The sequence below is a fragment of the Gossypium arboreum genome, chromosome 6, assembly GCF_025698485.1.
Source record: "Gossypium arboreum isolate Shixiya-1 chromosome 6, ASM2569848v2, whole genome shotgun sequence".
NCBI classification, from domain to species: Eukaryota; Viridiplantae; Streptophyta; class Magnoliopsida; order Malvales; family Malvaceae; genus Gossypium; species Gossypium arboreum.
Genome location: NC_069075.1, coordinates 115,277,784 through 115,293,742, shown reverse-complemented (window position 1 = coordinate 115,293,742; position 15,959 = coordinate 115,277,784). Strand labels below are relative to the sequence as shown.

Genomic DNA, 15,959 nt, shown 5'->3' with positions numbered 1-15,959 from the left:
ATAAAGAAGGTTGTACCACATGGTCAGTATTAATAGGATTACGAGCTTGAAGAGTAACTGAGTCATCACCCACACGAAGTGTCAGTTCACCTGTACCAACATAAATAACTGTTCTAGCAATTTTTAAAAAGGGCCTTCCTAGAATTAGAGGTGCGTTACTACCCTCTTCTATGTCTAGAACAAAAAAATCGATTGGGAATATAAATTCATCAATTTTTACAAGTACATCTTCAATGATACCTCTAGGAAATCTGATAGTTTTATCGACTAACTGAATACTCATCCTAGTTTGTTTGGGTTTCCCAAGACCTAGTTGTTTAGACATTTTGTAGGGCATGACATTAATACTAGCCTCTAAATCAGCCAAAGCATTTTTAACATTTAAGCTACCAATTAAATAAGGAATCGTAAAACTTCCTGGATCTTTCAATTTGTTGGCAAGCTTGTTCTGTAGAATAGATGAGCAAACTGCATTTAACTCTACATGCGATGCCTCATCCAACTTTCGTTTATTTGCTAAAAGCTACTTTAAGAATTTGACTGCATTTGGCATCTACGAAAGAGCTTCAATAAGCAGTAAGTTAATGTGTAATTTCTTTAATAGTTTAAGGAATTTACCATTGTTCATCTGTGCGGTCTTTGCTTGTCGCATTGGGATATGGCACTCGTGGTTTGTACTCTTTACTTACTAGTTTTTACTCACTGTGGTCTACCTCGCCTTTACCTTTACTTACCACAATTCCTTACCTCGGTTCTGGTTCAGGTTCAACTAACCCTTTCTTGTCTTGGATGGTAATTGCGTTGAGTTGTTCGCTTGGGTTAGATTCAGTGTTACTCGACAGGCTACCTTGTTGTCGTTCAGAAATCAATTTGGCGAGTTGGCCTATCTGATTTTCGAGCCCTTGGATCGACGCCTGTTGATTCTTAAGTGCTGTTTCAGTATTTTGAAAGCGGGTTTCCAAATCGAGATAAATTTTGTTAGAATCTCCTCAAGGTTCGGCTTCTTTTCCTGTTGGCAAGGTGGTTGTTGGAAGCCTGGAGGTGGTGGTGGTCTCTGATTCCCTTAGCCTCCCCATGAAAATTTTGGGTGGTTCCTCCATCCTGCACTGTAAGTGTTACTATAAGGACTATTTTGAGGTCGAAGATTATTACCCATATAATTTAATTGCTCGTTTTCCATGATGTAGCCATAAGGTGGGTATTCTGAATTGCTCGTCCCTCCTCCACTTGCATTGCATTACATTACTGGGTGAACTTGTGAAGAGCCAAGAAAACCGTCAATTTTTCTATTCAAAGGTTCTACTGATTAGAGAGCATGGTGACCGAATCGACGTTAAAAATGCCGGCTGCTTTCGTTGGCTTTGTCCTCATGACTTGCCACAGATAATTATTCAGTGACATCTCTTCTATAAATTCATAAGCATCCTCAGGTGTCTTATTATTGATAGTCCCACCAGCGGCTGCATCAGCCATCTACCTAGTTGAAGGATTCAGGGCATTGTGAAAAGTTTGAACTTGTAGCCAGAGTGGTAGCCTATGGGGAGGGCACCTTCTCAACAGATCCTTGTATCTTTCCCATGCATCGTAGAGTGTTTCTAGATCCATCTGCACAAAATAAGAGATATCATTCCTTAATTTAGCCGTTTTTACTGGTGGAAAATATTTTAGTAAAAAATTTTCAGTTATTTGTTCAAAGTAGTGATTGACCCTCGTGGTAACGAGTTCAACCACTGTTTAGCCTTATGCCTTAATGAAAAGGGAAATAACCGAAGACAAATGGCATCATTAGAGACGCCATTGATTTTAAATATGTCGTAGAGTTCCAGAAAATCCACCAAGTGAGTATTTGGATCCTCATCCTGCAAACCATCAAACTGAACAAATTACTGTATCATTTGAATCGTGTTAGGTTTCAGTTAAAAATTATTTGTAGCAATACCAGGCCTAGCTATACTTGACTCAGTTCCTGTTAAATTGAGTTTAGCATAATCATACATAGTGCGTAGAGCATGATTCTGATTTACTGGATCAGCGGCAATCGCAGGAGGTAGTGGATTTTCCTGAATTTTATCCATCTCCTCGGTTGTGGTTTGAATATCGTCCTCTTGCTCTTCCTCTATGTATCTTAAGCTTCGCCTTATTTCTCTTTGATTTCTGAAGGCTGTGCGATCGATCTAACTATAAAAAAGTAATGGTTCCGACGGGTTTCTTCTAGTCATACACTATAAAAAACCTGCCAGAAGCGAATAAAAGAGAAAATTGGAAAAGAAAATAAAAATTTAAATTGCAAATAAAGTAAAATGGCTAAAGTAATAAAAATCGAGTGTTCCTAATATCTTAGTTCCCCGACAACGGTGCCAAAAACTTGATACGTGATATTTGCGACAGGTTTTAAAAATTTATAATTAATCGTTCTTTAAACTAACTAGTGTACCTATCGAACAATAGTATAGCTTTAGCAAGACCGGATTGTCGAACCCAAAGGAACCAAGAGAACTAGTAATTACTTTTTATTTATTATCTAGCCTAAAAATTAAGGGATTTGTTTATCTAAACTAATTAACTAAACTATGGGTGCACAGAGAGAAAATTGGGGAAAAGCTTTTAGGAAAACTGGATTGATTAAGATAATACCCAAGGAAAAATCCACCTAGACTTCACTTGTTATTTGACTTTGAATTAGACGATTTATTCATTCGACTTTATCCATAGACATTCCTACGTTATATTATTATCTCTCTCGAGACTAATAATGTAACACCCCAAACTCGGCCTGGACGTTATGACCGGATCTGATGCGCCACATTGATGCGTTCAAAACATTCCGTATTACTTAGTTTGGAAAAGCTGAGTTGGTGTTGTAAAAGACACTTTTAAAGGTAGGTTAAAGTGAATAGAAGCTGTGCACCAGGTAGGAAACCAAGAAAAAGAGGAGGTGAGTCCGTCGGACTGCTTAAGTACCAAGCTCTTCCCGGATCCAATCCTAGACATGCACACCACCATTGCCACACTCTAACATCTCGTATAATTTTGAGAAAATCGTTTGATTATGTCCGTCTTAAGAAAATGTTTAAGTTGAAAACGTTTGTTTAAAATATTTATTTCCTTGGAAAAACATTTACTTTGCGGAAACTTTGTGCGTCATCGTGATCTTTTAAAAATCAAGTAGTTTTTATAAAACGAACCCTAGTGCTAACCAGTTTAATAATCCCCAAAATAAAAATAATTAAAAAGAGCGGCCTTATTACAACTTTAAACATAATAAAAATAAAATAATCCAAATTAAATGCTAAACTTATTTAAAATTGGCAATCCATCTTCATGGCCACTCTGAATCCCTTGACTCCAAGTCCACCAACTAGGGCTCACCCGCAAGGAGGGAAGAGGAAGGGGTGAGTTTGGAAAACTCGGTGTATCTGAAAACCCATCCAAAGCCCAATTCAGCTCGAGCCCATTGGGCCTAAGCCCTATTCAGATATAACAAGATACACAGAGGTCAAGCCCTTTTCGAATCTGATGTAAGGCCTTAGCCCTTTTACATAACAATGTGGCCCATAGGCCCGCTTCGATAATATGAGTATCAACGAAATAATGAATGCAAGCCCATCAGGGAGACTACTCAACCCACCAACCGCTACACCGCCTGCATCAGCCTTACACACCATGTGGGGAATATCTCAACCCACCTAGCCCTACACACCACAGTTGCGACAGCGCACTCAAATTCGATCGATTGAGGCAAAGCCTCCGATCGTGGATGAACCACTTTCAATACTTCCTCCATTAATACCCCAACCCCATGCAGCAGATATTAATAAAAGCATATCATGTAAAATACAACATTGATCAATCATGCGTTCACCAATTTAAAACCCTAGGGGTATATCGGTAATTTTGCTCTTTAGGGTAATTTCGGTAATTTTGCTCTTTAGGGTAATTTCGTGATCTACGCTCTTGCATAAGCTAATTTAGTAATTTTATCAGTTTTATGCAATTTGATTCCACCATCTACCTAACGAGCTAATTTGCCCATCTCTTACCCATATTGGTCCGTAAGCCCATTGGGCCCAGTTTTGGCCCATCAAGCCCCTTTTTCCGAAATACGCTAAAGCATCACGCGAACGTGCTTACTACCTTGCGGTGCCAGATCTAACAATTCCTCTATGACTTGAGAGCATTCACATACTTACATGACCATGAAATGCCGAATTTGGCATTTCGCTTTTCTTAATTGAACTAAGAAAGGGTGTTCTGTACACACGATTCTCGACGACGCTTCGAGATCCCTTTCGATGTCCTACAATTTATTAGCACAGTTCTTATTTACAAACCATAATCACTAAACCCCAAAACTTACTTATCCATGATCGAACCATATCCCTAAAACCTTTGAAACCTTACCTTTTGCCAAAATCGATAGTTAGCTCGAATCCGATTGCTCCAATGAACCACGCCTTAGATTCAACGCTTAAGAAGACTCTAGTCACCGAAAGAAAACATCAGTTAAAGACTCTTAAAGCCATATGCCCAAATCGACAGTCTCCCTAATTTTAGGGACTTCGGCTTTTCTTAACTTTGCAAAATAAGAACAGATCTGAGATGATACGTACTTACCCCTTACTCCCACTTGATTTCCACGCAATCTAGTGTAGATTTATCTATCAAATAACGGTAGAACTCGATTCCCCAAAGTCTTGAAGTTTCGGCTATAAGCCCCCAAATCTATGGTTTTTCGGCTTTTGTGTGATGAAGAAGATGATAATGTGGGGCTACAACCTTGAAGTAGAATTGCGGTCAGAGATCTAGGATTAAGAAAAGATAATTGCAAATTAATAAAAACAAAAGAACATAGGAGAACCTGGCTTTGAAGAAATCGGCACAAGCAATGATCACAGGATTTCGGCTTTTATGGATTCGACAAAAGTATTGATGAATAGCAGATATGATGAATAGTTTTGAAGAAGAAGAAAGAAAAATAGAAGAAGAGGAATAGGGAGGTGGTAGTTTCGCTAGAGAGGAAAAAGAGAGGAAAAACAACCCTAAGGTGTTAAAGCGGAAGAAAACGGCACCACTCAATACCCTAAGTGCGAAATACTAACAACATAGCCCCCCCGATTTTTCCCTCTTCAATTCCCATAATTCGACCAACTCCTAGCCTCATCCAAATCCTTAAATCTCTCCCTTATCCCTCCTTAATCCAAGCATTTAAACCGATCCAACTCTCCTTTAGCGAATCCACGAACTCCAACATTTACCCTCCCGCACTAAAAAAATAAATGCATCTATTTGCCAACACAGGAATCGATCCTTGCCTTCCCAAAGCTCCACACGCCACTTTTCTAGGAGCCTAGTGGCGTCACCCTTGCCACTTAACCAAGGCTCTTTTGTGATGCAATTTACCCATCACTCCACTTAAGGCCACTTAGCCAGAACCCCTAACTCCTAAGTCTAAAATTCCAAAAATTCAACTGGGTTTTGGCCAACTCATGGGCCTTCTATAAGCCCATTTACTTACTCAAAATACTAATTCCACATCCAAATACAAAATTTTAAAAATCTTTACAAAATATTGAAAATCGCGAATAAACCCGAAAATCAGGATGTTACAACTCTACCCTCCTTAAAGAAATTTCGACCTCAAAATTTTACCTTATCAGAACAGTTGAGGGTATTGTTGCTGCATAGCCTCCTCGGTCTCCCAGGTAGCTTCCTCCTTGCCATGGTTTCTCCAAAGTACTTTCACTAGTGGAATTGATTTCCTTCTCAACATCTTGACGTTACGATCAAGTATTTGCAGAGTTCCTCTTGAAGGTTAAATCTGGTGTACTTCAATTTCAAAGAATCGGTATGATATGAGTTGGGTCGGATCGATACCGCCTCAACATGGATACATGAAAACGTCGTGGATACGATGCGATTACGGTGGCAACTCTAGTGATAAGCCACCGGTCCAACCCGCTTAACAACTCGGTAAGGCCCAATAAACCGTGGGCTCGACTTACCCTTCTTACCAAATCTCAAAATTTTCTTCCAAGGGATACCTTCAAGAAAACCATATCCCCACAAATAACTCAATCTCTTTGCACTTCAAATCCGCATCGACTTACGTCTATCGGACGCCTCCTTTAACCGACCCTTATCGACTTAACCTTGCTTTCGGTGTCTACCACCAATTCGGTCCAAGCACTCGTCGTTCACCCAACTCATCCAACACGTCGGCGTCGACATCTTCGCCCATAAAGTGCTTCATATGGTGCCATCTGAATACTTGCTTGATAGTCATTATTATGCATAAACTCCGCCAATGGTAAGTAGTCCTCCCAACTTCCACAAAATCGATGATACAACCTCTCAACATATCTTCCGAACACGAATAACCCTTTCATTGTCCATCATGCGTGGGTGAAAAGCGGTGCTAAAATCCAATCGTGTTCCCAACGCTTCTTGCAACTTCGCCAAAACCGAGGCGTAAACCTAGGGTCTCGATCGAGATTATTGACACGGCACCCCATGCGATCGCACTACCTCCGCCACATATAGCTTAGCCAACTTTTGTAGTGAGTAGTCGGTGCGAGCAATTATGAAATGAGTAGATTTTGTTAACCTATCCACAACTACCCACACCGAATCTTTCTTGGTGGGTGTCAAAGGTAACCCACTCACAAAGTCCATTGTTACTCTTTCCCACTTCCATAGTGGAATTTTCCTTGTTGTAGTAATCCCGACGGCGGTTGGTGCTCACCTTAACTCTCTTGCACGTCGACATTTCCCAACAAATTCAGTCACCTCTCGTTTTAATCCGCCACCAAGACACCTCTCGCAAGTCTCGGTATAACTTATTCCCTCCAGGATGCATGGCACGAGTCCACCATGAGCCTCTTTTAGAATTAATCGCCTCAATTCAGGATCCTTTGGAATACAAACCCTTCCACGAAAACACGAACTCCTTCACTTTGTTCAACCCAAAATCCTCGTTCTCACCACTCTTAACTTGCTGGAACCGAAGAGCTAATGAATCGTCCTTCAACTATTTTTCCTTAATCTGTTTAGTCCAAGTAGGCCTTACTTGCAGTTCTGCCAACAAGCTTCCATCATCGAATAGACTTAATCGTGCTAACAAGGCTCTCAAATCCGTAACAACCCTTCGACTCAATGCATCCGCCACCACATTAGCCTTTCCTGGGTGGTACTCTATCGAACAGTCGTAGTCTTTAAGCAACTCCACCCACCTTCGTTGCCTAAGGTTCAACTCCTTCTGAGTCAACAAATACTTTAAGCTCTTATGATCTGTGTATATGATGCACTTCTCCCCATATAAGTAATGTCTCCATATTTTTAACGCAAAAATCACCGCTGCTAGCTCCAAATCATGCGTAGGGTAATTCACCTCATGAGCCTTAAGCTATCGTGATGCATAAGCGACCACCTTGCCCTCTTGCATCAGTACGCAACATAACCCCACATGCGACGCATCGCTATATCTGGTGAAGTCCTTCCCGGAACCGGTTGAATCAACACTGGCGCTTCGGTCAATACCTTTTTCAACGATCAAAAGCTTTTCTTTGTTTCTCGGTCGGACAAATGGTACTCCTTTCCTTATGAGTTTTGTCAAGGCGCGCCATTACCGAGAAACCCTCCACAAACCTTCTCGTAGTAACACCGCCAACCCTAGGAAACTCCGAATTTACGTCTTGACCTAGGTGGCTTCCATTCCGAATAGCTTTAATTTTACGAGGATCCACCTTAATCCCCTCGGCGAGACCACATGCCCTAGGAAGGTTACCTCTTTCAACGAATTCACACTTGCTAAATTTCGCATAGAGCTCCTTCTCCCTTAACACTTGCGGACTGTCTGGAGATGCTCATCATGCTTCGCCTCCGTTTGAGTATACCAAGATATCGTCGATAAAGACGACTACAAACCGATCCAAGTAAGGTTGGAATACTCGATTCATCGATCCATAAAAGCTGCAGTGCGTTCGTTAGCCCAAGCGGCATGACCACAAACTCATAATGTCCATATCGAGTTCAAATCTTTGTCTTATGAATATCCCTTCTTTTACCCTTAGGCGATGGTATCCGAGCGAAGATCGATTTTGGAGAATCTGAAGCTCCCTAAATTGATCGAACAGGTCATCAATCCTTGGTAGTGGATACTTATTCTTAATCGTCGGTTTGTTCAATGGCGATAATCGATGCACATGCGCATCGTTCGTCCTTCTTCTTTACAAAGCAGACCGGTGCTCCCCAAGGAGACACACTAGGCCTAATGAAGCCTCTATCTAATAGCTCTTGAATTTGAGCCTTGATTCCACCAACTCCTTGATGCCATCCTATAGGGTGCAATAGAGACCGGAGTCGTCCACGGTAACAAATCGATTCCAAACTCAACTTCCCGATTGGGAGGTAATCCAGAAGCTCTTCCGGAAAACATCCGAAATTCCCTAACGATTCGATGGTCTCCACAATCGGATCCTCGGTTTCAACTTGACTTACCAAAGCCGATATGCCTCGCATCCCTTGCGCACCGGTTTCTCGACCCTCAACGCCGATACTACATTGGATAAGTAATCCTTCGTTCTCCAATGATCATAACCTCTTCATCATTGACGATTCTTAACACCATCCTCTTAGTTGCACAATCCAAAGTTGCCTTATGCTTGGTCAACCAATCCATCCCTAGGATCAGATCGAATTCTTCAAACGGTAACTCCATCAAATCCCCACAGAAAACCTTACCTTAAATCTCCAGAGGCACCTCCTTGAAGAGTTTCTCTAACTTAACCGAATGACCTAAAGGACTTATCACAGACACCCCACATACAGTCTCCTCGAAGTGCACGCCCAGTGCCCCAGAAATGTTATATGCCACATACGAATGGGTTGATCCCACATCAATCGAGCGATATAAGGTACACCATAGATAAAAACGTGCAGTTATGACATCAAAAGCGTCACCCTCCTCGCGGCGACGAAGCAGCATACACCAAAGTGGGTGACGAGCATCCGCGTTACCAATACCCTATGGGTGCCCCACGTCCCACGGCCATTACCTCCGCGACCTTGTCCACGACCTCTTGGCGCGGTGGTCCATCCTCTCACGAGTTGAGCGGTCGCTCGGCCCTTGTTCGCCACTTGAGCTGGAGTGGCCCTCCTAGGACAATCCTTAATCCTATGCTCCTTAGACCCACAACGAAAACAAGCCCGAACGCTTCCAAACTCTCCTTGATGCATTCGCGCAAATCTCCACAAGCTTGCGGTCTACTGTGTTCACCGGAATCGCTCGAACCGGTTCCCCATCCTAGCTCTCTTAACATTTCGATTCTGACACCGTGGTCCAAGCATCCCTCCTGAACCGATTCCGGTCCTTATCACGATTTCTCCGTTCGGTTTGCTTCACTTCCTCGGCTATCTTAGCCTTCTCTACCAGTGCAGCAAAATCTCGCTCCCTCTACGGAGCTATGAGCACCCTTAACTCATCTCTAAGGCCATCCTCAAAACGTACGCTGCGCTCATATTCAGTGGAAACGATGCCATTAGCATACCGACTCAATCATAGAAACTCCGCCTCATATTCAGCAATGGTCTTATTTCCCTGAGTCAGATTCAGGAACTCCTTTCTGCGTGCATCTACATAGCTAGCTCCAACATATTTCGCCTTAAAGGTCTGTTTGAACAGCTCCCATGTTACCCTCTCAGCTGGGGTACCTTCTCTCACAGTAATCCACCACTGATATGCTTCATCCCGCAGCAACAACACTGTCCCTTTCAACTTCTGCTCTCCTGAGCAGTCCAGGTTGTCCATGATCCGCTCTGTGGCTTCCAACCAAGACTTACCACATTTGGGGCCACTCGAGATCGCCCTAAAATCTCACTCTGTTGGCCAAGTCGTTCGAAATGGACCCCTATTCATGGGCCCGACGTTAGCTCCTACCACCCTTTCCAAAACCCTCAACATGGCACGAGACAAAGCGTCATCCCTGCGGCCGGTCATACGGCCCATTTTCATTAATCGGTGGTGGGCGTACCCGCCGGTATGCGTGTTCGAGATGATGCCGATCCAGCTTGAGTGCTACCTCGGCCTCGACCACGGCCTCTTCCTCGAGTAGCCCTTGTACTCATAACGATTTATCGATTCTGAATTTTATGACATTAGTTTCTTGGTTTCACTTTTTTAATACCGAATGTCTTATGAACAGATAAAGTTTTAAAGTTATTTCGCGCAATCATAATTTAGCTATGGTTCCAGTCTTGTAGTCCTAATACTACATCATCAATAGCTCTATCTCTAAGGCTCAGTACTATCTACAGTATTATTTACAGTACAGTACAGTATATATATAGAGCAGAAAGATACTTACAGACTTGGTGCCGGGGATTCAGTGTGCCACTCATTTATCAGTCTATTTAAAATTTCAAATACCATGTTTTTGTTTACCGAAAATAAAAAGATTTTATTTGAAAACACTTTTATTTTAAAACTATTGATTTAACCCCGTTTAACAAATAGAAAAAAAACTTGAACATCTTCGAAAAACTTACCATTTCTAAAAAATACCCTTCTTAGGCCCAAGTTTTTGAAAAGATTTTCGGACCCGATCCACAGCCGAGTTGTTGCAACCAGCTCGATACCACTAAATGTAACACCCCAAACTCGGCACGGGCGTTATGGCCGGATCGATCGCCACATTGATGCGTTCAAAACATTCCGCATTACTTAGTTTGGAAAAGTTGAGTTGGTGTTGTAAAGACACTTTTAAAGGTAGGTTAAAGTGAATAGAAGTCATGCACCGGTAGGAAACCGTAAAAAGAGGAGGTGAGTCCGTCGGATTGCTAAGTACCAAGCTCTTCCGGATCCAATCCTAGACATGCACACCACCATTGCCACACTCTAACATCTCGTATAATTTTGAGAAAATCGTTTGATTATGTCCGTCTTAAGAAAATGTTTAAGTTGAAAACGTTTGTTTAAAATATTTATTTCCTTGGAAAAACATTTACTTTATGGAAACTTTGCGCGTCATCGTGATCTTTTAAAAAATCAAGTAGTTTTTATAAAAGCGAACCCTAGTGCTAACCAGGTTTAATAATCCCCAAAATAAAAATAATTAAAAAGAGCGGCCTTATTACAACTTTAAACATAATAAAATAAAATAATCCAAATTAAATGCTAAACTTATTTAAAATTGGCAATCCATCTTCATGGCCACTCTGAATCCCGCCCACTCCAAGTCCACCAACTAGGGCTCACCCGCAAGGAGGGAAGAGGAAGGGGTGAGTTTGGAAAACTCGGTGTATCTGAAACCCATCCAAAGCCCAATTCACTCGAGCCCATTGGGCCTAAGCCCTATTCAGATAACAAGATACGATGGTCAAGCCCTTTTGAATCTGATAGCAAGGCCTTAGCCCTTTTACATAACAATGTGGCCCATAGGCCCGATTCGATAACATGAGTATCAACAGAAATAATGAATGCAAGCCCATCTGGGAGACTACTCAACCCACCAACCGCTACACCGCCTGCACCAGCCTTACACACCATGTGGGAATATCTCAACCCACCCAAATTTCACACACCACAGTTGCAAAGAACGCACTCAAATTCAATCGATTGAGGCAAAGCCTCCGATCGTGGATGAACCACTTTCGATACTTCCTCCATTAATACCCCAACCCCATGCAATGATATTAATAAAAGCATATCATGTAAAATACAACATTGATCAATCATGCGATTCACCAATTTAAAACCCTAGGGTATATCGGTAATTTTGCTCTTTAGGGGTAATTTGGTAATTTTGCTCTTTAGGGGTAATTTCGTGATCTACGCTCTTGCACAAGCTAATTCAGTAATTTTATCGCTTTTATGCAATTTGATTCCACCATCTACCTAACAAGCTAATTTGCCCATCTCTTACCCATATTGGTCCAGTAAGCCCATTGGGCCCAGTTTTGGCCCATTAAGCCCTTTTTCCGAATACGCTAAAGCATCACGAACGTGCTTACTACCTTGCGGTGCCAGATCTAACAATTCCTCTATGACTTGAGAGCATTCACATACTTACATGACCATGAAATGCCGGATTTTGACATTTCGCTTTTGTTAATTGAACTAAGAAAGGGTGTTCGGTACACACCGATTCTCGACGACCGCTTACGAGATCCCTTCGATGTCCTACAATTTATTAGCACAGTTCTTATTTACAAACCATAATCACTAAACCCCAAAACTTACTTATCCATGATCGAACCATATCCCTAAAACCTTTGAAACCTTACCTTTTGCCAAAATCGATAGTTAGCTCGAATCCGATTGCTCCAATGAACCACGCCTTAGATTCAACGCTTAAGAAGACTCTAGTCACCGAAAGAAAACATCGATTAAAGACTCTTAAAGCCATATGCCCAAATCGACACCTCCCTAATTTTAGGGACTTGACTTTTCTTAACTTTGCAAAATAAGAACAGATCTGAGATGATACGTACTTACCCCTTACTCCCACTTGATTTCCATGCAATCTAGTGTAGATTTATCTATCAAATGACGGTAGAACTCGATTCCCCAAAGTCTTGAAGTTTCGGCTATAAGCCCCCAAATCTATGGTTTTTCGGCTTTTGTGTGATGAAGAAGATGATAATGTGGGGCTACAACCTTGAAGTAGAATTGCGGTCAGAGATCTAGGATTAAGAAAAGATAATTGCAAATTAATAAAAACAAAAGAACATAGGAGAACCTGGCTTTGAAGAAATCGGCACAAGCAATGATCACGGATTTCGGCTTTTATGGATTCGCAAAAGTATTGATGAATAGCAGATATGATGAATAGTTTTGAAGAAGAAGAAAGAAAAATAGAAGAAGAGGAATAGGGAGGTGGTAGTTTCGGCTAGAGAGGAAAAAGAGAGGAAAAACAACCCTAAGGTGTTAAAGCAGAAGAAAAACGGCACCACTCAATACCCTAAGTGCCGAAATACTAACAACATAGCCCCCTGCCGATTTTTCCCTCTTCAATTCCCATAATTCGCCAACTCCTAGCCTCATCCAAATCCCTTAAATCTCTCCCCTTATCCCTCCTTAATCCAAGCATTTAAACTGATCCAACTCTCCTTTAGCAAAATCCACCTGAACTCCAACACTTACCCCTCCTGCACTAAAAAAATAAATGCATCTATTTGCCAACACAGGAATCGATCCTTCCTTCCCAAAGCTCCACACGCCACTTTTCTAGGAGCCTAGTGGCGTCACCCTTGCCACTTAACCAAGGCTCTTTTGTGATGCAATTTACCCATCACTCCACTTAAGGCCACTTAGCCAGAACCCCTAACTCCTAAGTCTAAAATTCCAAAAATTCAACTGGGTTTTGGCCAACTCATGGGCCTTCTATAAGCCCATTTACCTACTCAAAATACTAATTCCACATCCAAATACAAAATTTTAAAAATCTTTACAAAATATTGAAAATCGCGAATAAACCCGAAAATCAGGATGTTACAAATAACGTCTAACCCTAGGTTGATTAATTGGAATCTCTTTCTAAATAACACCTTAGTGTTGCATTAACTCGATCTATGGACTCCCTTATTAGGTTTCACCCTAATCCAGCAAAATCTTGTCACCCTATCTCTAGGCGTGCAATCAACTCCGCTTAATTACGACAAATTTACTCTTAGACAGAGACTTTTGCTCCTCTGAATAAGCGCATTAACTTGAATCAATATCCTAGAATATTAAACAAGAATTAAGAACACATAATTAAGAACAAGTCAAATATTTTTCATACAATTCAGATAATAATAACAAGATTCATTTTAGGTTTCATTCCCCTTATGTTTTTAGGGGTTTAGCTTATAATTATGAAAGAAAACATCTCAAAAGAATAAAGATAACAAAACACAAAGAAAACCCAAAATCCTGAAGGAAATTAAAGGGAGATCTTCAGTCTTGACGATGAATCCGGCTTCTGAGATGGATCAATCGGCTTTCCTTGAGTAATTCCTTGCCTCCTACCCCTTGTGTCTATTCTAATTGCATTCTCCGGTGTTTAAATAGGCTTTAAAATGCCTAAAAGCCCTCAAAAGTAGCCTTTTCCAAATAGGACTAAACTTGGGCTCGACAGGGACACGCCCGTGTGCAATTTCTTCAATCCGTGTTCAAGGCTGTTAAATAGGCATGGGCGTGTGGTCTACCCATGTAAGTTGTGCTCGATTCTGCCAAAAGGACACGAGCGTGTGGTTTACTCGTGTAAGGAAGTCCTGGTCATGTTGATTTCCCACGTTGGCCTATTTTCTTTGTTTTCGCCCCGTTTCTCGTTCCTTTTACTTTCCTGTGCTCACCAAAGTATAAAACATGAAATTAAAGAATTAGGAGCATCAAATTCACCAAATCTAAGGATAGTTCATCCAAAAATATCCTAAGTATGAAGTAAAAATATGTATAAATTATGGTTTATCAATGCTCCTAACCAATCAATTGTATTTCTACAAGTTCAAGCACAAACATGTAATTAAAAACTAAAACTACTAAAAACAAAGAAAAGAAAATAATTGAAAAGAAAATTTTTAAAATTTTCCTATGTCAATCCCTAGACTTTATTCTACACAATGCCCCTAATGTGCAACTAAAAATATAAAGGAAATATGTTACCCGATTGGCGTGATACATATCATGTCAATTGGTGGGACTACTTCTCCTTTCGGTTTTGGCTCATAATGGTATTACCTTTAGAAATTATGGGCTCCTACAAAGAAAAACTGAAAACATGCAAATATATTTGGAAAATATTAAATCCTATCTAATTAAAACTAAAGAAAAAAATTAAAAAATCATTTAAAAATAAAGAAGAAAATATTGAATAAATTGTTCATAATTAATCAGAATCAGGGTCAGACTCTTCCACTAGCTCCCAAATTCTCCTCTTCTTTTTCTTAACATGGTCACCTTTATTGTTTTTGTTCGAGGTCGATACACAATGGTTTTGTTTTCTTATTGTCGCTTTCCTCAGGTTATTATCTCTTGTAGTGTTGCCTTGCATTGTAGTATGCCTTCCACTCAATGTTGATCTCTCAATTATTCTCTTCATTTGGTTTTTCATGTTCCCATTCGCAGTTGTGTTGTTGAACAATTGTAGGTATGGTGCTGTCCATAGAGTATTTTTTATGCCAAACCTTCTTGCATAGTGTTCCACAATTGGCTTGATGTAGGCAGTACCCTACACCGTATATTCAACATGTTCTCGAATGTAGTCCTCTCTTGATACAGTTTGCTCTTTATTGTTGTCAATAGCTTGTAATGGATTTGTGGGACTTTTGGTCTTAGAGAGGTTTCCCCTCGAGGGTTACTATGGCCATCGAAACTCTTTAATTCCATATTTCTTAGCTGCTTGGGTTGCCAACTTTCCATATTCTTAGTTGCATGCAGCTTGATATTCCATGTATCTTTGTATTCGCATGATCATTTCTTCCAATGTCTGCTGTTGTGGTTGTGATACACTACTTCTTGCTTGTCTTGTGTCTATATGTGGTTTAAATGGCTGTAAGTTTCTATATGTGCTTCGTATTGCTACCATTTGGTGTTATTTCAAAAATAATTAATTTACGCTTGGTAAGGGAAGACGACTATACTCGGGGGGAGAAATAATTAATGTTTATGGATTGGAGGGTATTGGCTACTGATAAAGACATTCTGTAGAAGAGTTTTTGTGCCATAGGTATGGTTTGTGCAAACTTGATAAATATCTTGATAAATATCTTCGAAGATCATTTCGATCCAATATCAAAAAGTTTTTGAAAATGGTATGCATGTTGCACCACAAGGGGTGCGTAGTGCGACACTACAAGAAATTTCCCCTTGTTGCATTAAATTCAATGGTGTGTTGTGCCATAGGTATGGTGTAGTGCGACATGACGATAAAATTCATCATTTTTAGGCTTATAGGTGTTTCCTGCTGTAGAATAGTTGTGTG

At 40.8% G+C, this 15,959-nt stretch overlaps 1 non-coding gene across 1 annotated transcript; it reads left to right on the top strand.

The window, feature by feature from the left end:
- The first annotated feature begins 1,531 nt into the window (after window positions 1-1,531).
- LOC128294887 (small nucleolar RNA R71) lies at window positions 1,532-1,638 on the top strand. Its single transcript, XR_008285194.1, has one exon. It is a non-coding gene; the product is annotated as a small nucleolar RNA R71 (small nucleolar RNA).
- Window positions 1,639-15,959: the final 14,321 nt, after the last annotated feature.